Genomic DNA, 20,920 nt, shown 5'->3' with positions numbered 1-20,920 from the left:
AATAAAAACCATAATTAAAAGGAAAAAGCTGGACAAGCTATAAGAAACAATATAGTAAGCAAGTTCCTCCATTATATCTGCTTCAGTTCTGCCTTATGATTCGTGTCTTTAACCTCTCATCTACTTTTCCTCAGTAATGGACAGGGAGCTATGAGATGAAATAAACCCTCCCCTTTCTCAAATAAAAATGAATATTAAAAAATTCAAACAAAAGAGAGGCCTGGGCCTGGGCAGGGGCAGCCACCACTGTGATGAATAAATACATGGTGGATCGACAGGAGAGAAAGAGAAGTGGAAGCAGTTTGTGCTCCATGAAGAGAGGCAGAACTGCAGCCGTGAAGGCAGCAGGGAACAACCGGATGTCAGAGGCCTGCACTGCCATCTGAGGCCACGGTGATACCTGTGATGCCACAGAGGGCCATATCTGGGTCCTTGGACTTTCTGTATCAGGGGTCTGTGTCCATGTCCATGGTGACGTGGACCTACTTGGTCTGGGCTGCCATTTGAGGCCATGTTAATGTCTGAGTACTGTGATGAGCTGGTCCAGCCACTCATCAGCCACCACACAGTAGCACCAGCAGTGACATGAGCACAGAAGAGAAGGCCCTGCCCCATTTGCCTGGGCAGTGTGGGAGAGCTGGCTCTGGATGAGGTGTGGAAGAGCTAGCCTCATAACTTGGTATGGGAGAGCTAGCCCTGCCCCTCATCTGGGCAGTGTAGAAGAGCTGGCCCAGATAGCATGGGCACAGGAGAGACAGCCCCACTCCTTGCCTGGGCATTATGGGAGAGCTGGCTCTGATGTCATGGGCAAGGGAGAGCTGGAGGGCTGACCAACTCAGTTACCACCCAGGCCCAGATGTAGGGCTTTGAGCTGGCCCACACCAGCATTTATGAACTTCTGAAGTTCATGAAGGACCTGGACGTGCAGAACCAAAGTTGAAGGATCTCCATGACACAGGGCAACAACAGGATATCCTAAAGGAGTCGTAGTGAGGATCCAGTACCAATAGTGTAGCAGAAGCCAGAGGCCTTGATCCAGACCAATGACTCATTGCAATCAGCATTTAAGTATAGTAAGCTGTTTGTACAAAAGAGTATACTGTATGAGACACCTCGGCACACTGCAGCTTCTACCATGAGATTTTTTTGTAATTTTAATTTTTTTGTGTGTATGGTTGAGTTATAGGGGTGGAAGGCAGATATGGAAGGACTGGGAAATGAGTGGGATTGGGGTTCATGGTGTGAAATTCACAAAGAATCAATAAAAAAATATTGGAAGAAATTTAAACAAAGAAATCAACCATATTCTATTATGAAATAATAGTGTGAAAAAAATTGAAAAGAGTAATGATCTCATCCTGTCCTCCCTTCTCATATTCATAGGTGTCATGATTACAGCTGGATGTTGGGTAATTACATGTATATGAGGGAGTTAGTTCAATGATTAATTTGAAAAACAGTAACTGAAAAAATTCATCCATTTTATCATAATATTGTATTGATAATTGCCTCAGAATAGGAAAAGCAGACAATGTGAAGTGGAATTGAAGAGTGAAATTGTATTGTAAAAGAGGGGGGAAATGTAAATAAAATGTACTGTATTTTTTGTGAAAATGCTGAATGAAAGAAAGTTCTATATTTAATAAATTTGGAAATACACTCTCTGGCAAACATCCTTGCCCAGTTAGCATTTTTTTCAAAGATCAAAGTTTATGGTTAAGGATAAATGTTGCTCTCAAAATTGCACTTTGCTCATCAGTTGTACTGTTTGAATTAGGCAACCAAGTAAGAGTGAGGGTGCAGAGGGCAAGGCCAGTGGGTTGTGAGGACCTCAGCAATTAGCGTGCTCAAAAAAGATTTGTTTTTTGAATATACTCGATTTATTCACAACAAACATTTCTTACAATGTCATGTTAATAAAAGACAAACAGAAACCTCACCAAGCAGGAAACAGTTGTCAGGTAGAAAATGTTACTACAGGTTTCCATTGGGAAATCTCCCATGAGGATGCTTACGAAGCCATGGTCCGGATCAGTTGTGTCAGGCCAGCACATGTGAGGGTCCAGGAGGTCTCTGAGAGCACAACGGGCATGTGTGATCTTAGCAACAGTGCTGAAGTGTGGCCAAATCAAGGGTCACACACAGAGACCAGTTTCAAAGTCCTCTTGCAGATGAGTATCAACACAAAGGATCAGTAAACTGTTCTCAGAAGGAGCACAGCATGTGATCCAAGGAGCCACTTCCAAAGTTCCAATGCTAGTCTCTTTTCATTTTGTCTTAGCTTCCTTCTATTAGGGGTCACAGCTTACATCTGGTATACTCATGTATCAGTGCTACCTTGTGGTTAGTTCATTAGCACATCAAGGCCTATATTTAGCTTGGCTCTCTCTGGGCTGCCTGGTGTCATCTCTCCTGGGACTGGAATTACAAATGGTTGTGAGCTACCATGTGGTTGCTGGAAATTGATCTAGGTCCTTTGGAAGAGAAACCAGTAATCTTAACTGCTGAGCCATCTTTTCAGCCTAATATTATCATTTTTAAAAAGGAATGTATTAACAAGTACAATGTAAATTTAAACGTTACAATAGTACTGCAGACAAGCATATAGAATAATTAAGCGATGTCCTCTAGCTTGCTTTCGCTAGCAAAATTCCTAAAGGCAGTGTGGCACCCACTAAAGATGCTATCAGAGAAGTTCAAGTTAGTTTAGTGGGTTAGTATGATACAGTATAAAAAATATTATGAAATTCTGATTTGTATTATGTAGCATATGCTTGATATACAATCTGATCATATTTGTATTGCTTGCATATTGAAAAAGTCATGTCCCTATGCTTCTTAAAGAGTTATTCAGAGAGAAAGGTGGACGGGATACACCAACTCTGAGTCCAGGTACCTTCCCAGCCAAATGTCTTTAAGAGACACCAAAAAATCAGCCGGAATAGAGAAGGGTAGCTCTATCTTTGTCTGAAGTAGGAAGATGTAAGAGAAAGAGTAAAAGCAAAAAGTAAAATCAAAGCAAGTCATAAAGTGTATTACAGTGCTAAAGTACAGATCATGCTTTAGGAAACTGCAAGATAGTATGTCATAAAACCTCAATCTGTGGCAGGTATAATGAAGTAAGCATGTTTTAAAATGATAAAAGTGTTTTAATCTGATTTAATATTGGACATTGCATTTTAACATAGACTTTGAAAGTAAACAAGCTTTTGAGTTGGTGTGTCTAAAGATAACTGACAAAATTTTGTTGAGTCGTGTTAAGAGATACTAACATTTAGATTATAGTTCTAGTGATGTGATAAAATTTAATACTTGCAGCATAACTCTGTGACTCAGCGTTTTGTGTTTCTGATTAGAATTTAAGTTCTGAGAAGTCAAGTGGAATTAACGTCCCACTGCATGATTATGAGAAGTTGGCCTTAGGATATGTTAACTCCATTGCTTCTATTTTATGCTCTTATGTATATACAAATTCCCTGTCTGGTAATTCACTCAAATGAGCTGAAGATTTGGCAGACTAGTTAGCAATACTTTCAGACATACTTCTTCCTCTCACCCTTCCTTCCTTCCTTCCTTCCTTCCTTCCTTCCTTCCTTCCTTCCTTCCTTCCTTCCTTCCCTTCCATATATATAATATATAATATATATATATATTATATATATATATATATATATATATATATATATATATATATATTAGGCAGAAACTCATAAATCACAAAATAGAATCTCAGTGGGTCCTTTTTTGGTGCAGTATTGACTATTCAGTACTCATGAAGATCCTCCCTCCACTGTAGGTAGAAGTTTCTGTCTGGCCAGCAACTCTCAAATACCCAGCAACTGCTTCACAAATAATTGATTTGGAAGCTTAATATTACTTATAAATGCTCAGCTGGTAGCTCAGGCTGATCACTAACTAGCTCTTATGTTTAAATTAACCCATAATTCTTATCTATGTTTAGCCATATGGCTTGGTACATTTTCTGAGTCTGGCATTCTCATCTTGCTTCCTCTGCATCTGGCTGGTGACTCCTGACTCTGCCTTTCCTCTTCCCAAAATCCTTGGTTTGGTTGCCCCACCTACACTTCCTGCCAGGCTATTGGCCAATCAGCATTTTATTAAACCAATTTGAGTAACAAATCTTTACAGTACACAAGAGAATTATCTTACAGCAATCCACGTAGTGACTTCTGACCTCTTAAGGGTCATCAAGCAACAAATATTGCCAATATAAATACCAGGAGAATAATAACAAGATCTTGATTCCTGAAAAGTATTCCCTGAAAGCTAAGTTTAAGCTAGCTACATGGAAGGGCTGATTGTGCTCCCATTCTGGTATAAGATATACTCATTCTCTTATTTGTTTGATGTTTTAGGATTCAGTTTCCAACTTTTTGACCTATACCAGGACTGGTTTCCTCTTTTGACATAAGATTATGTAAGTTTTGTGATTTTTGTGAGTTTATATCATGTCATCTCTATTAATAGTGTAAATGAATGGTCAATGATGTTTTCCTATTCCCTCAAATCTATGTTAGGGTTTGCCATTTTTTTTTTTTTTTTTTTTTTTTTGGTTTTTCGAGACAGGGTTTCTCTGTGTAGCTTTGCGCCTTTCCTGGAACTCACTTAGTAGCCCAGGCTGGCCTCGAACTCACAGAGATCCGCCTGTCTCTGCCTCCCGAGTGCTAGGATTAAAGGCGTGCGCCACCACCGCCCGGCTCATTATTTTTTTTTTAATCTTAGCTCTTCTTATTGGGATAACATAAAAACTCACAGTAGTTCTAATTCATGTTTTCATGATGGCTAAGAATGTTGAAAAGTTTTAAAAATGTTTCTCAGCTTGTAGTTCTTTGTATAGGATTGAGGCCTTATGAGCATTCCTCCTTCCAAGTTAGTATATCTGTTCTTGTCCTTGTTCATCACATGTATAGACAGTCATGTTCATGAGACCTCATGGGTAGAGTTGCTAACATTCTTAGGAGACACAATCTCACAGCAAAGTCATTGTTACTTTGGCTTTTCCAATATATTTCACAGTCTCCTCAGCAGTGACCCATGATCCTTAGGTGAGGGAGTTACATTGTAGATGAATACATTGGGATTAGGCTCCCCAACTCTTCATTTCAATTGGTTGTGATTTTCTGTAATGGTTTCTGTCTGATGAAAAGAAGTTTCCTTAGTGAGGAATGAAGACTGCACTTAACTTACCTAATTTTATAAGGACAAATACTGAGAATGCAGTTCAAGATTATACTGGTTTTGTAAATTGGCATTTGAAGGTTCTTCTCCAAGATCCATGACTTCACAAGCCCTGGGTACTAGGCTGGGTTTCTAGTACCTGGCATGATATCCCTCTTATTGAATGGGCCTTGTGTCTAGAGAGCTGTTGGTCATTGCCAAGATATGCATGCCACTACTACACTCTTAGGGTTTTCCTGCCATGCTGGCTACTGTTAGGATTCATAGGCATCATATCTGGGTAGGACTATTGGTTGCCCCCCTCCTTTGGAAGACTGCATGGTGCCTTCTGGTACGGAAAGCTAATGCTCATAGAGGAGACTTTCAGATCAATTCCAGCTCAGGGGTCTCTGGGCCCTGTGTCTGAAGTGCATGATTTATTCAGCACCAGGGACTTACCTTCCACCTACAGGAGGCAACCAAGGGCAGTAACAATAGCCTGCAATGTTTGGAGAGTATCTTATACAACTCTGGCTAATGACTCACTAGGGCTTTTTATGCCTGATGTCAAGTTTTTGTTAGATGGCTTTTCATTCTTGCATTCTTGCAGAAAACATTGTGAACCCAGTTGGTAAATTTTTATTGTATATGTGTTTGTGTTTGTGTTTGTGTGTGTATGTATGAATGCATGTGTGTGTTTGAGTGGGAGGGTATGTGTGTATGTGCATGTTTGTATATGTATGTGCATATATATATATATATATAATGTGTGTGCCTATGTGTGTCTATGTATATGTGTGTGTGTGTGTGTGTGTGTGTGTGTGTGTGTGTGTGTGTGTATTACAGGGTTTCTTAAAGTGGGTAGTTATTACTATCCCTTATGACTTTTTCTCCCTACATCAGTTTTTTTTTAACACAAGTTATTACCATCTTCCCAGAGGTGGGCCAAACCGCTGTGTGCTGGGCCTGGCCATATCAATCAATCAATCATCAATTAATTTAAGGAAATGTGCGACAGACTTACAGGCAATCTGGATCGAGGCATTTTACCAGTTGGTGTTCCTCTTCCCAGATCACTCCAGCTTGTGTCAAGTTTACAAAAACAAACCAAAACAGGACAGCTGTATAGCTAGTCACAATTTTCTCCTTTCTGTAACTTTTCTCTTTCACTCAAATGATGGTGTCCTTTATTGTCCAGATTTTTTTCTTAGTTTCATGAGGTCCTTTTTATTAATTGTTGACCTTAATGCACATGGTACTGGAGTCCTGCTCATAAAGTCCTTTCCTGTGACCATGTTTTCAAGTTTATTCATTACTTTCTCCTCTGTCAAATTTAGATGATCATGTCTTACACTGAGGTCCTTGATCCATTTGGAGTTGAGTTTTATGAAGGGTGAGAGATAAGGATCCAGTTTGACTCTTCTACATGTAGCTGTTCAGCTTGACCAGCACCATTACTTAAAGATACTGTCTTTTATCAATGTATATTGGTGGCCTCTGTGTCAATATCAGTGGCCTCTTTGTCATATATCAGGTGGCTGTAAGAATGTGGGTTTGTGCTTGTCTTCTCTATTCTACTGATCAGTCGGTATGTTTTTATGTCAGTACAGTGCTGGCTTTACTCTAACAGTTCTACCGTACAACTTGAAATCTGGGATGGTGATACCTCTAGCAGTTTTGCTTTTTCAGGATTGTTTTGACTGTGCTGGGTCACTTATGTTTGCAAATGAAACTTGAGATGATTTTTCTATTTGTGTATGGAAATCAGTGTGCAGAATCCTCAAAAACCTAAAAATAGATTATAGCACTCTTAGTCATATACCCAAAGGAGTCTGTATCATATTGTAATCATATTTAGACATCAATGTTTAATATGTTAATTTCACAACAGCAAGGAAATGGGAACAACCTATACACTCATCTATACACGGGTCAGCTGACTAATGGATAATGAGAAGGTGGTATATTTATACAATAAAAAATTATTCACCTATTAAAAACAAAATTATGAATCCGTAAGTCAATGGATGGAGCTGGAACACATTGCACACAATTATCGAAGAACAAATACAAGAAGAAAAATTTAAAAATCAGATTGGTGAATACCCTAACTGTCATCATAGAGACTTCATCCAGTAACTGATGGAAGCAGATGCAGAGATCCCAGCCAAGCACCAGGACGAGCTCCAGGAGTCCGTCAAAGAGACTGAAGTGGGGTTTCTATGTGCAAAGGGCATCAAGATCATAATGGGGAAACAGAGACAGCCAAACCAAACGAGTGGGAACTCATGAACTGTGGACCAATATCTGTGGAGCCTCCATTGGACTGAACTAGGCCCTTTTCATAGGCAAGACAGTTCTGTAGCTTGATCTGCTTAAGGGGTCACCTGACAGCAGGATCAGGATCCTCTCTGGTGCATGAGCAGCCTTTTTGGAGCCCACTGCCTATGGTGGGATACCTTACGCAGCCTTGGTTCTGGGGGAGGGCCTTGGACTTGCCTCACCTGAATGTATCAGGCTCTGCTGACTCCCCATTTGAGGCCTGGCCTTGGAGGATGTGGGAATGGGGGAAGGCTGGGGGACAGGAGGGAGCGGAGGGGGAATCTGTGGTTGGTATGTAAAGTGAATAGAAAATTTCTTAATAATAATGATGACCATCATGATGATGATAATAAAGAAAAAAAGAAATTTCTTAATGTGTGTCTTATGAATTCCTCTACCCTATCACTGTATAGGATATCTATTTGAATAATAAAGAGAAACAGTTAGAGTGTGCATACTCGCTGTATGCATCAGTTGTATATACAGTCAACATTGGAAGTACCCTACTTCTACACAATATTAAAGAATGATTATAAGACTTAAATGTGTGTATATTACACCTTTTAAAGTATAGTACCAAATATATTTAATAACTCTGAATGAGCCATGAGAGGACATTTAGATTAATAACTTACATGTGTATATAACACAAACTAGAATTCAGATGAGCTAACTTATACATGTATATGACACATCATTAGACTTGTTTTACCAAACAACTCTTATAAGAAGTTTACCAGGGAACAGATCAACAAAGAAAACTAGAATAAAATCATATTTTTATAAGATAAAAAAATAAATTTAAATGAGGATAATAATTTTAGGAACACTTTTAATAATTTTTACTGACTATGAAGTCTATATTGTTCCAAATGAAAGTATCAGGAATATTAGTTTCACAACAATGCGAATATACTTAGTATGGATATCTATAAAATTTGAAGTTTACAAGATGGAATATTTTGTCTTCTGTGCCTTTTACTTGGTATAATCCTCTAATAATGTGTAACCTTTTATATTTAATACAAACATTTTCATAATAACCTGTTCAGTTGTATTTATTATTGTTATTTTCTGATGAAACAAATTCCTTAGGAGAAATGGAAAACTTATCCAGAGCTCTGGAGAGTATGGTGTGAAGGTGTTTTCTCTGGGGTCAATGACAGAAATTTAACAGAAGAAAAGGCCAAGGAAATTGCATCATCCTTTGCACAGATTCCCCAAAAGGCGGAGGTAAAGGGCTCCCATGGAATGTACTATATATCCAGTCTGTTTAAATCTGAAAAGCCTAACTACAGATATTTAGTATGTAATATATTAAAATGATGATAGCTCTAAGTTAACCTGTTTCAAAGTAAAAGTTATACATGGTAAATGATCCAATAATACAGAATGAGTTTTTGGTTGACAGTGGCATTGATAAAAAAATAATATGAATACAGAGAAGAGTGGTTAATGGACACAATGAGGAATTCTGGGATTCTGAAGGTATTGCTAACAAGAGTACAGAAAAACAACCAATTCTGCCCAGTAACTTGCTGCTTTCTCTTGAGGTTGAGATACCAAATATATATGAAAGACAATTCAAGAATTTAGTAAGTGAGAGATAAAAAACATTATACTCTAAATTACATTAAGTAGTTTAGACGTGGGACACTATGCTGTTCTGGAGATAACACTAGCAGGAGTACAGAGAACAAAAGCATTTTGCCAACTCACTTGCTCCTTTTTCTTGAAGATTATCTGAGGATTGTGTATACACTAAAGATAATTCAGGGAAGAGGTAAATTTTACTTAATAACTGCACTAGCACAATAATATTAATGTGTATTGAAAGATTTTAATGTAGCATGAACTTTAGACACCTCATGTAAACATAATTTCTTCATTTTAGCTATTATAGCAAATATATGCAAAATATGAATATTGGTAATTTGTTACACTTCATTATTATAGAGTTTTTGAGACAAAACAGTATCTTAAATATAGCCATGAAACATTATTTATCTCATTTGTCTAACATGTTTGGGAAATTGTGACTATATTCAACCTGAATGAATATGAAAATAAGCATATACTCTCTCTTGCATTCTTTTTATAATTTTAAATACTCAATTTCTCTTCTTCCACTTCCTCATCTGTCCTATGAAAGGTATTTAGTTATACAATCTCTGAATTTTAAATGCTACATTGAAAACCCTGACTCCTGTAATAAAGCATTGTCTTACAACTATTTACTTAACTTTAACTTTCTTTCTCTAGTCCAGTTATCACATTTTTTTCTGAATGAAGCTAAGTTTTCCCAAATACCATTAAGAAACATTCTTCATTCTGTTTTATTATTAGTTATTCTATTGTAAGTGCTTAAAGATTCACAGTCTTTATCATGAAGTGATCACGTACTTCCTGTGATTCACATGTGCTCTCCTGATTCTCTTAAACACTCTTATGCCCAATTGAGTGAATCCATTGTTTCTGTAGGAAAACCAGTTCTGACACGTTTTTGGACTCTTCTCACAGTGCTTCACGTTACCTATTAAATGATTTCAGTGTGTTCAGCTGACAATCAGGTGTAGTGGGTAGCCATTCCAGCTTTGATCTGGAAGTTCCAACTTCCATTGAGGCTTCAATAACTGTCACGCCTACAAGGCGGGGCCCAGAGAGGACCCTGAAGACCTGAGATCAGGATGCACCAGCTCTCTTGGTTCCTGGATCCTGAACACTGGAGGAAGACTGAGCAGATTTCTCCAGAGAACAGCGCCTGACTGCGCTACACCTTTCCCAGACCCTTGTTACCTATCCCTTCACTTGTGAGTTATCCCACAAAATAAACCTCCCTTTTAACTAAGTGGAGTTGCCTTAATAATTTCAACAATAATCAGGTTTTCTTTTTCAGGTCTCAGATCACATGCAACAGGTGCTATGTGATCTTCCATTGTGTTATATGTAAACATAGGTGCTTGTTGCTCTGATATACAAAAGCAACTTAAATGCAATTACAAGACATAATGCCTACAGAAAGTCCTTCCACTTTCTATGTTCTGTTTTATGCTTTCTCAGGGTATTTACTGTCTGTCATCTGATGTTAGGTCATCCCCAAATTACAAAGCTTTTGAAATTCATGGTGGAGCCAATGGGGTCTATGAGGCAATCCATCATGGGATCCCCATGGTCGGCATCCCTTTATTTGGGGAACAACGTGATAACATTGCTCACAAGACAGTCAAAGGAGCCGCTGTTGGGTTGGAATTCAGCACGACGTCCAGTTCAGATTTGTGTAATGCACTGAAGGCAGTCATTAACAATCCTGTGTGAGTGTAACTTCTTCCATATTTACTTATGTATCTACTGATTTATTTGTCCTGCCTTTGAACAGGATTTTACACAAGATTGGCATGTGCTTTAACAGTGAGCTCTGTCTTCATATCTGTTTTTATTTAGTTATGTATTAATTTATACATTCATTATATAGTATTTATTTCATAGCTATTTGTTGAGTGACAAAGGTGCAGTTATAAGAGTAAAGACAAAAATAAATATGGCAAACATAAATCAGTATGATTGTCACAGTGGAATTACTTTTTTGACAAGGTGGATCTGACTACATATAGAGATGAGATATGTTTGCCAGGTAGTGGTGGCGCACGCCTTTAATCCCAGCACTTGGGAGGCAGAGCCAGGCGGATCTCTGTGAGTTTGAGGCCAGCCTGGGCTACCAAGTGAGGTTCAGGAAAGGCGCAAAGCTACACAGAGAGACCCTGTCTCAAAAAAATAAAAAAAATATCAATTTTCTTGTTTCATCTTTAGAGTGCTGAGACTATAGGCATGTACTATGACCCTGAACATTTTCCCTTTTCCTTCTTTCAGTGGAAAACCATTGCCAGAATTTGAAGGACAGTACACCATTTTGGAAAAAGTCATTAGTGTAATGCAAATAATCAAACTGGCAAGAAGTATTTTACAAGGAAGAATTGGGAAAAAAACTGATGATGAGAAGCACTAATGTCAAATGGAAATCTGAATCACTTATTAGAACTATTATTTTTAGCATTAGACTTCACCAGGGGGGTTAATGTAAAAATTCAGAGCTTGATATATGGCTCAGTGGTTAAAAACCTGCTGTTGTGGCTGAAGACCTGGCCTTAGTCTCCAGCACCCACATGGTTCTTCACAGGCTTACATAATCCCATTTACAGAAGATTGGATTCCCTCTTCTTGTCTCCAGGCACAACAGGCATTCACATAGTGAACAAACATTAATGCATGCAAAATATTCAGAAACATTAATTAAATAAACCTTAAACATAAATAAATGAATTGTAGATATTTAAAGTATAGAACCTTTTATTGAGGATAATTTTATGTTTTAAAAACATTATTTTAGTGAAATACTTCTTTTGCATATAATTCTTTGTTTTTTAAAATTCTTCTATAATGACTTACGTTGTTAACCAACCGGACATAATCAAGCTCTCCTTTGAATAGTAATTAATTCTCCCCAAGGGTTTTGAACAAATATTTTGACTCCATTGCTGACAAATGGCAAAGAACTGGGGTTTTAGATTTGATCCATTTAACACCGGTGGGGAGAGATGAGGCTGCTTTTTAAATCTGTGCAGATCCTTAGGAGTCAGGGCTGTGTTTGTCTTATTTTGGATAATAATAATAATAATAATAATAATAAAAGTTTCTTCTCAAAATTATAACTTAGAAAACATTTATTTAAAACCTAAGCTATGCAAAGTGAAAAATTCACCTTTCAAATCTTCAGTATATACATCAATATTAGTTGTATTATATCATCTGTCTTCTCATCAGAAATATTCTCTGTATTTTTCCTTTTCTTTACTGACTTTAATAAAAATAGAACACTTTTGTTTGTACAGAAGTGATAAAAAACACATTTATACACAACATTTCTAGGATTTTAGGAGATATAGGTTATTTAAACCAGCACTTTCTGGAATATGGTTTGTTTTCTTTTATTTGAAAAATAATGTATTATGTTATAAAACTCATTAAGATAAGCACTCCCACATGAGAACCAGTCCTCTCTATATATTTATAATAGCAGGGAAGGATGTTACCTCCGCTGCCATTCCACTGTGTTATGGTATAGCACACATCAGAATTCAGGCTGGATTAGCCATGTCCTCAAATGCAAAAGGGAAAAAAATTTCTACAAGACATTAATAATTTTTCAAAAGCCTCAAATTCACAGAGAGGTATATAAAGAGCTGAAAGGAACAATCAGGGCCATTAAGTATAAGAAACTACCCACAATGATAGTTATAATCAATTGTGATTATAAATGCTCAATACAAAGTCCAAAACAATTGCAGTTCCTGCTCAGCTTTGCCTACATAGGAACCACAATGATAACTTGACAGAGTTAAGTTGTCTCGAAACTCTGGTACTGGCATGAACTTTGTACACCTGTGAAACTAACAATTACCTACTAGATAACTCAAGTTTCATAAACACAAATGACAATTCAGTTCTATTTATTTTTCTGTTTGTATTTAGGGCTTTAGAGGTCCAGTCTGTTGCTTACAAATATTTGTCCTTGTCTATCTTTTTCATCTGTGTTCAATATTTTGTGGTCATTTTTTGCCTGAATATTAGGATCTCTTTAATGATGAGTGAAAAAATAATTTATTTTGTTCTACATTTATTGTAATCATTTTTACTACCTGTGGAAAAACAAACATGTACGTTTTTAATTTGTTCTCTAAGTTTATTTGCATGGTATTTTCCTTTAGCTATAAAGAGAAAGCTATGTGGTTGTCAGCCAATCACCACGACCAGCCTGGGCCCCTGGACACAGCTGTCTTCTGGATTGAGTTTGTCATGACCACAAAGGAGCCAAGCATCTGAAGCCACTTGTGTTTAACCTCACCTGGTACCAGTACCACTCTCGGATGTGGTTGGATTCCTACTCGACTGTGTGGCAGCCATGGCTTTCCTTGCTGTAAAATGCTACTTGATAGTTTACTGACTCTTTGTAAAGATGAGAAAGAAAAAAGAAAATAGGGCTCTTCAATCACATGGATAATATCTACAGCCATGATGGGGAAGAATATCCATTCAGTTCTAACACTGTGTATTCAGTACAGCAAGATTATCCTTCTTAATTTAGAAGATATTGGGCTACTTAATTTATCTATATATTACAGCTTAAAACTTAAAAGATTAACAATTCCAAATCTGTATTTTATCACATAATTATATTTCACACTAATTCATCGATATAATAATCCTGAGAATAATGACAGTCACAGAAACATCAACCTGTTACCAGAGGAAAAAATAGAAGGTCTGACATTTCATTGTGAATTTTCAGATATATCATTTTTTTTAAGTAATATGGAAGGAAATGGACATTCAGTATCTGTCAAAGAAAACAAAAGCATGATCTGTTTAAAAAGTGACAAAGCAGATTTTCTTTAAACCAGCAAAGTAGAGAGAAGATAATTCAGGATACAATGAAGTCAACTCTACAAGAAAAAGACAGCTGTTCTGACTCCGTTTTGTATTTGGTTAGACAGTTCTCCATCCTATCCCTTCCTCTCCCAACAGTAATGGCAGCCCAGGCCACATGTTTGAGGTTTTAATGCCCTTGACCATCATCCACATGTATTAACTGAAATAATCAACAAATTAGATCTAAATGAGGTAGAGATGGGGGAAGATATTTCCAACCTCAGTGACAATCCAATAATGTGGATTCACCTTCGAAAGTCTATATGCAACTTTCCCTGTCATTAGTGACTAGAGATCTGTATATCTACATTAAGATTCTTAGAATCCTAAAGCAAAACTGATTTCTCATGAAAAGAATGATTGCATATGCACACATATAATACTCTGGGTCACAAGCATGGCGTAACACATAGCTTAAAGCTACACACTTATCTTAGGTGTGAAAGGTTGTGACTGGAAGGTATGATGAGGTTGGTGTCATTGCTTTCTTAATCCCATTGTATCTTGAAGAAACTGTTTGCTTGATGCCATTCATCCCTCCTGACTCCTACTTCTGCATCCTCTTCCAACATGTTCTCTGAGCCCTGAGGGTAGTGGTTTGATGAAGACATCTCATTTAGGACTGAGTTTAGCAAAATCTGTCATTCTGTATACATTGTCCAGTTGTGCATCTGTGTATTAGCTCCCCTGTACTGCAAGAGGAAGCTTCTCTAATGATGGCTGAATGAGACACTGATCTAGGGATATAGCAGGATATCATTATGAGTCATTTTATTTGAATTCAACAGATATTTTTGGAAAAAAGTACTACACACCTACCCTAGTACTCTTAGCACCATTACTACTTAGTTATGGTTCATGGCAATACGCCATAAGAAAGAGGCATGGATTTCTTTTAGAAATGAATTGCTTAAAAAGGAATATAATATGCAGACATTCTGATAAAGATAAATATAGAGTTGGACATCATATTGAAACAACACTGATAGTTATTTATGAGCTATCCAGAAATATATTTACAATTGACTTGTAAGCATAGCTGTTGTTTAATTACTGAAATAATTATGTCAATGTTGAATAGAGGAGTCAATGTTGGAGTGCTATTAGTTTCCATTTAATATCACGATTCTGTCAAACAGGAACCAAAACAGGAAGTCATGTAAAGAATTAGGTGTGGTGGATACTTATCTCTACTAATTCAAGATGTAAGAAAATATAATATTGGTTTAAATGGCATCTTTCTTCATTCAGAAGTTTTCTATTTGCATACTTTTCTTGTAGGTACAAATAGGGTGATTTTTATATTATTCAAACATGTAAACTAAATCATGAGTCATGATGACAGTGAAGCAGCATCATTGGAGAAGAAATGAGGTCAGTCATTGTGTGGTGTCCTGGTATAAATTAACCAATAGCGTTTTGTTTAATATGATGACATTTAGAAACAACCAACCCATCTCAATGAGTTGATACGATGTGAATTATGAAAGAAAGAGAAACTGAGATCAGTTTAAAAATGAAGAGGTCCCCCAGCCACTTCATGAGACTCAGATAGCAGTCCCCAGCTCCCATCCTGCTCCACAATTCCCATCTGGACAAGAGGTTCTGGTCATGGGGTAGGATCCCTTCCACCCCTACCGGGAAGGCTCCCCTTCTCCAAGCCCCACCCCCGCCTGGCAGACCCTGCAATTTCCAAGCCCTGCCCCCATGCCCAACCGCCCGAGACCCCAGCCACTTCCTGAGACTTAGAGACCGGCCCCCAGCTCCCATCCTGCCCCGGACTTCACATCTGAACAAGAGATGAGTTCCTGGGCTCAGCCTAGATCCCATCCCAGGGCACCAGCCATTCCGGGGAAGACCTGCCCAACTTGGCCCCAGGTTCTGGCCATCGGGCAGGATCCCTTCCACCCGCACTGGCCAGGCTCCCCTTCTCCAAGATCCCCAGCAGACACTGCAATCTCCACGCCCTGCCCCCATGCCCATCCGCCTGAGACCCCAGCCACTTTCTGAGACTTAGAGACTGGCCCCCAGCTCCCATCCTGCCCTGGACCTCCCATCTGGACAAGAGCTCTCATCCCACCCTGGAGCTCCCATCCTTCCCTGAGCTCCATCTGGACAAGAGAGAGAGACTTCCTGAATCTGTCAGCTCTGTCTGGACCAAGTGCACTGATAAGACCAAGAACGAAACTACAAGGAGATGGGCAGACGTCAAAGCAGAAGTACATATAACAAAATGAAGAGCAATACAGCATCACCAGAACCTAGCCCTCCTCCAACATCTAGACCTGAACATCAAAAAATGGAAGAAGCAGAAGAAAATAGCCTTATGAATAACATTATGAAGAAGGTAGAGGCTTATATAGAAGGAATCACAAAGGAAAATACAAACAAAAAATGGGAAGAACGCTATAAAAAACTAGAGGAAAGGACAAATAAAGCAGAAGAAAACAATAAAGCCCTGGAAGAAAACAACAAAGCCCTGAAAAAAATCATGAAAAAGCAATGAAACAGATGAAGGAAACAGTCCAAGACCTGAAAAGGGAAATAGAAAAAATGAAGAAGACACAAACAGAGGGAATGTTGGAAATAGAAAATCTGAGTAAACAAGCAGGAAGTTCAAATGTAAGTATAACCAACAGAATGCAAGAGATGGAAGAGATGATCTCTGGTGCTGAAGATACGGTAGAAGAAATAGATTCATCAGTCAAAGAAAACACTAAAGCCAACAAAGTCATGGCAAAAAGTGTCCAAGAAATTTGGGACATCATGAAGAGACCAAACCTACGAATAATAGGGATAGAGGAAGGAGAAGAATACCAACTCAAAGGCACAGAAAATATATTCAACAAGATCATAGAAGAAAACTTTCCCAACTTAAAGAATGAAATGCCTATGAAGATATAAGAAGCCTACAGAACACCAAACAGACTAGACCCCCCAAAAAAGTCCCCTTGCCACATAATAATTAAACAACTAAATGTACAGAATAAAGAAAGAATATTAAGAGCAACAAAGAAAAAAGGCCAAGTGACTTATAAAGACAAATGGAGACTTTGAAAGTCAGTAGGACATGGACAGATGTAATGCAGACACTAAGAGACCATGGATGCCAGCCTAGACTAATATACCCAGCAAAAGTTTCAATCATCATGGACAGAGTGAACAAGACATTCCAAGACAAAGCCAGATTTAAACAATACTTATCCACAAATCCAGACCTACAGAAAGCACTAGAAGGAAAATTCCAACCTAAGGAACTCAGATACACCCTCGAAAACACAGGCAATAGATAAAGCCACAGCAGTAAACCCCAAAGAAGAGAAGTACATACACACTACCAACAAAAAATAACAGGAATGAACAATCACTGGTCATTAATATCCCTTAATATCAATGGACTTAATTCATCTATAAAAAGACACAGGCTTACAGAATGGATACGAAAGCAGGACCCATCTTTCTGCTGCATACAAGAAACACACCTCAAATTCAAAGATAGACACTACCTAAGAATAAAAGGCTGGGAAAAGATTTTCCAATCAAATAGTCTTAAGAAACAAGCGGTATAGCCATCCTGATATCCAAGAAGATCTCAGAAAATGGAAAGATCTCCCATGCTCATGGATAGGCAGGATTAACATAGTAAAAACGGCAATCTTGCCAAAAGCAATCTACATATTCAATGCAATCCCCATCAAAATACCAACACAATTCTTCACAGACCTGGAAAGAATAATACTCAACTTCAAATGGAAAAACAAAAAACCCAGGATAGCCAAAAGAATCCTGTACAATAAAACAACCTCTGAAGGCATCATGATCCCTGACTTCAAGCTCTACTATAGAGCTACAGTAATAAAAACAGCTTGGTACTGGCATAAAAACCGACATATGGACCAATGGAATCGAATTGAAGACCCTGACATTAATCCGCACACCTATGAACATATAATTTTTGACAAAGAAGCTAAAAGTGTACAATGTAAAAAAAAGCATCTTCAACAAATGGTGCTGGCATAACTGGATATCAACATGTAGAAGGCTGCAAATAGATCCTTATATGTCACCATGCACAAAACTTAGGTCCAAGTGGATCAAAGACCTCAACATAAATCCAGCTACTCTGAACCTGCTAGAAGAGAAAGTAGGAAGTAGTCTTGAACGCATTGGCATAGGAGATCACTTCCTAAATATAACACCAGTAGCACAGACACCGAGAGAAACAATCAATCAATGGGACCTCTTGAAACTGAGAAGCTTTTGTAGAGTAAAGGATACGGTCAATGAGGCAAAGCAACAGCCTACAGAATGGGAAAAGGTCTTCACCAACCCTACATTTGACAGAGGACTGATATCCAGAATATATAAAGAACTCAAGAAATTAGACATCAAAATCCCCAATAGTCCAATTAAGAAATGGGCTATAGAACTAAACAGAGAATTCTCAACAGAGGAAAGTCAAATGGCTGAAAGACATTTAAGAAATTGCTCAACATCCCTAATTATCAGGGAAATGCAAATCAAAACAACTCTGAGATACCACCTTATGCCTGTCAGAATGGCTAAGATCAAAAACACTGAAGACACCTTATGCTGGAGAGGATGTGGAGCTGGGAGAACTCTCCTCTGCTGCTGCTGGGAATGCAAGCTTGTACAACCACTTTGGAAATCAATATGGCGCTTTCTTAGAAAATTGGGAATCCATCTCCCCCAAGATCCAGCTATACCACTCTTGGACATATTCCCAAGGAATGCTCAGTCATATCACAAGGGCACTTGCTTAGCTATGTTCATATCAGCATTGTTTGTAATAGCCAGAACCTGGAAACAACTTAGATGCCCTTCAACTGAAGAATGCATAAATAAAATATGGTACATATACACAATGGAATACTACTCAGCAGAGAAAAACAATGACATCATGAGGTTTGGAGGCAAATGGATAGATCTAGAAAAAAATCATCCTGAGTGAGGTAACCCAGACCAGAAAGACAAACATGGTATGTACTCACTCATAGGAGGATACTAGATGTAAAACAAAGATGACTAGACTGCTACTCACAACTCCAGGGAGGCTACCTAGAAAACAGGACCCCAAGGAAGAAACAGGGATCGCCCAATGACAGAGAAATGGAATGAGATCTACATGAACAGCCTGGACATGAGTGGGGGTAATGAAAGGCGAGGGTCGAGGGAAAGAGAGCTTGGGGGAGCGGGAGATCCCAGCTGGATCAACAACAGAGAGGGAGAACAAGGAATAGGAGACCATGGTAAATGAAGACCACATGAGAATAGGAAGAAGCAAAGTGCTAGAGAGGCCCACAGAAATCCACAAAGATACCCCCACAATAGACTGTTGGCAAAGGTCGAGAGACAGCCCGAACTGACCTACTCTGGTGATGGGATGGCCAAACACCCTAATTGTCGTGCTAGAAACCCCATCCAATTGCTGAGGCAAAAAAACTATTTGCCTCCAAACCTCATGATGTCATTGTTTTTCTCTGCTGAGTAGTATTCCATTGTGCATATATCCACGACTAGGCCCCGGGTGGAGCTCCAGGAGTCCAATTTGCAAGAAAGAGGAGGGTTTATATGAGGGAGAATTGTTGAGGCCAAGGTTGGATAAAGCACATGGACAAATAGCCAAACAAATGGAAACACATGAACTATGAACCAATGGCTGAGGGGTCACCAACTGGATCAGGCCCTCTGAATAGGTGAGACAGTTGATTGGCTTGATCTGTTTGGGAGGCATCCAGGCAGTGAAACTGGGTCCTGTACTCAGTGCATGAGTTGGCTGTTTGAAACCTGGGGATTATACAGGGACACTTTGCTCAGCCTGGGAGGAGGGGACTGGACCTGCCTGGACTGAATCTACCAGGTTGAACTCAATCCTCAAGGGAGTCTTTGCCCTGGAGAAGATGGGAATGGAGGGGGATTAGGGGGAAGGGGGGGAGATCAAGGGAATCCATGGCTGATATGTAAAATTAAATTAAATTATAAAATAAAATAAAATAAAACATAAAAAAATGAAGAGGTCCATTGTGTAAAGTATTAAGAAAACTCATAAGTGTTATGCAATTTGTGGGCACCTTCTAGAATAGTTAGGAAACACCCATTTCAAGGGCAATCAGTCAAGATCCAATAAGAAAACAGAAAGTTCACCAATTCTTTCCCATGCTGTTTGTATCTATTATTTTTTTAAATCTCATCCACTTCTACAGTATTTGAAATATTTAATCACATCACAAATAAACAATGAATTTACTTATGATTTGCTTCATTTATAAAATTCTACATATTTAATAACCCAGGCATATGTGTTTAATTTAAATATAATTCTTAAAGGTAGAACTACCAACCACCATTGAGATCGGAGAGAAACTTAGAGAAGCATGAGTTTAATTTTGAAAACACATGAAATTGAGTCAACTACTTCAGGAACACATTGTATGACCAATAGTTTTCTGAACTGAAACATGCCGAAATCTTTAGGTATTAAGGGATAAGTCTTGCAGACATACTATTAGGTTTCTTCTTACATTATTTATGTAAAATGTATAATATTTTAAATTATACACATAAGGTCCCAGGTTCATAAAGATCAATAATCACCTATTTGGGAAATGAATAATGTGTCAAGGTTTTCATTTGATATTTAGCAAAGAAAATTTAGAGACTGAGCAAAAGTTAGAAATTGATACAGCAATTTATATGATTTCAAAATTTTCATTTTTTTGCATTTCAAATATTAGCAGTCTAGTAGCATATTGCTAGCTATGTATTGGCTCATGTTGAGATAATCATAAGTAAGAGGTTTGGAGTCCTATTGGAAATGAAATATTTTAGCAAGCGAAAATCCAGGAATTCTAACAAAGGCGAGTTTGGAGCTGGGTGTTGTTCTGTGGCCACAACAGTGGTCATTCACCTGACATCC

General features: G+C 38.2%; 1 pseudogene; it reads left to right on the top strand.

Moving 5' to 3' along the window:
* The first annotated feature begins 8,964 nt into the window (after nucleotides 1-8,964).
* Nucleotides 8,965-13,498, top strand: LOC128108783 (UDP-glucuronosyltransferase 2B37-like; annotated as a pseudogene).
* The last annotated feature ends 7,422 nt before the right edge of the window (nucleotides 13,499-20,920 follow it).

Source organism: Peromyscus californicus, unplaced genomic scaffold, assembly GCF_007827085.1.
Source record: "Peromyscus californicus insignis strain IS unplaced genomic scaffold, ASM782708v3 Scaffold_13__1_contigs__length_99412109, whole genome shotgun sequence".
NCBI classification, from domain to species: domain Eukaryota; kingdom Metazoa; phylum Chordata; class Mammalia; order Rodentia; family Cricetidae; genus Peromyscus; species Peromyscus californicus.
Note: the sequence above shows the minus strand (reverse complement) of the source record. Positions and strands in the feature narration are given on the sequence as shown.